Consider the following 1,982-nt stretch of genomic DNA (forward strand, 5'->3'; position numbering starts at 1 on the left):
AGACAGTTCTGAAGGATGAAATCCTTTTGTTTCTAAAACAAGGACAAAATTCTCAATTATTGAAAGAGACTGTGAAGGGACACTTACTGGAATCACCATTTTAAACCAGAAAAGGAGAGTTTGTTAACTCTGAGTACAGTGCTTAGAGAAACATTCCACCTACAAAGTCATCAATGTATATTAAAAACCACCTCCGGAATCTAGACACACAGTATGGACAAGATTCTCTTCTCTCTGTGGGAGAAGGAAGATCACTCAGTAAGCAGAGTTCTGTAGAGTCCTGCAAGGGTGTGAAGATCTTTCATAAGGTCTTGATGCTGATGCCATAACTGAGGTTTCTATCTAAGTGTGTTGTTTCTTAGCAAAGTCCTTCAGCCACAGTAGTTCTGTCTTCTATATAGCAAATGACACCTATATTTAAACCATCCACACTGGCTAGTGCCATGTTTAATGAGTGAGATTTTTTTGAGTTATTACTTTGCAGGACCAGACCTTGTCTCCTTGTGCATTTGCCCATGCTGTTGTTCTTTGCCATGGTCCACCTAACAGTGTAGCAATGCTCCTAGTGAAGGAGAGAGCCTGAAAACAGGGGACCACTATTGCACAGTGTGGACACAGCCACTGGCACTCCAGTGAAGCAGTGCCATTCATCTGTGCCAGTGGAAAATCTTCCCTAGTTTGCATTGCTCTATACTTATGTGAAAAAAAAAACCTAACCCGAAATTACATGAGGATTACCAAGCAAAAAAACTATTGCCAGTTTTTGCTATCCCAAGCAAGAAAGTTGGAAGGTGATCTAGAAGTCCATTTTGGGGTCTGGACGAGCTGGAATAGCTGTCTTCTGAAGACATCTGTGGGAGGAATATCAAGCTGCTGCTGGTCAGCACAGCAATGATGACAGAAATGACTGGAAGATGTAAGGCACCATCCAGAGCTTGTTGAAATCAGTGAAAACATTCTTAAAGTCTTTAATAGGCTTTGGCTTAGCCCTGGAAAGTGAACTGAGAAAAGGGAGTTGTTTCCGAATGGAGTCAGAATAAGAGAGTGTAGCTGGAGTGAACACATATGTTCCTAACATATGGGTGGAGAGCTCTGGGATTTCTGCCATATTGTCCTGAAGTCAAATATAATTTGTTTTTTTAGTTTGGATAAAGTAAATCCTAAAGTGAAGAATATTTAACCTTGGGGCCTGAATGCTGATTGAGGCATCTTCAGAGACTGATCTGCAAGTCCATGAGACTGTCTAGATCATGAGAGAGGGAAAGAGTACATTCTAGGGCATGGGTGTCCAACGCTTTGGCTTGCCTGGGCTGCATTTAGTGAACAGAATTTGTCTTGAGCAGCATACACATAGGTTGCTCCAAAAGTAATGCCTCCTATTCATTTCCATGGAAAGTACAACTGTTACAAAGAACAAAATAACACTATTTGATAGAGCAAATCTCAGCTACAAAACATTATTTTTCAACATAGTCACCACCATTAACTATGTATTTTCACTGATGATGAACAAGAGCCTGCATTCTGCACTCGTAAAAATCTGCACTAGAGGGTGTGACCCACTGTAGCCCCTGCTGAAACACATCACTCACCACTTCACTGGGCTTACATTCACTATTTGATCTTCATAAACATTCAGCAAGCATTGGTGAATGTCAATGGGTGCAATTTTTCCATATGAAATAATTCAATTCAACTCCTTTTCTTCATATGCATTCCATGTCAGACGCCATTCTATCAGACTGTCCCTCTGCTGCCACCTGTAACACGGCAACAAAATGTGATGGAATATTTGCGGATAGGGTCAACTTCTACTACTTACTACCAGTACCTACCTCTGATGTTATAGGCACACATAATAAAACAAGAAGCATTACTTTTGGAGCAGCCCTCACAAAATATACAATATTTTTAAAATATAAGTAACTAAACATTTTAATTTTATATATTTTTCTTAAAACATTAAAAAGAGAGAGAAACAG

This window comes from Meleagris gallopavo, chromosome Z (assembly GCF_000146605.3).
Source record: "Meleagris gallopavo isolate NT-WF06-2002-E0010 breed Aviagen turkey brand Nicholas breeding stock chromosome Z, Turkey_5.1, whole genome shotgun sequence".
NCBI classification, from domain to species: Eukaryota; Metazoa; Chordata; class Aves; order Galliformes; family Phasianidae; genus Meleagris; species Meleagris gallopavo.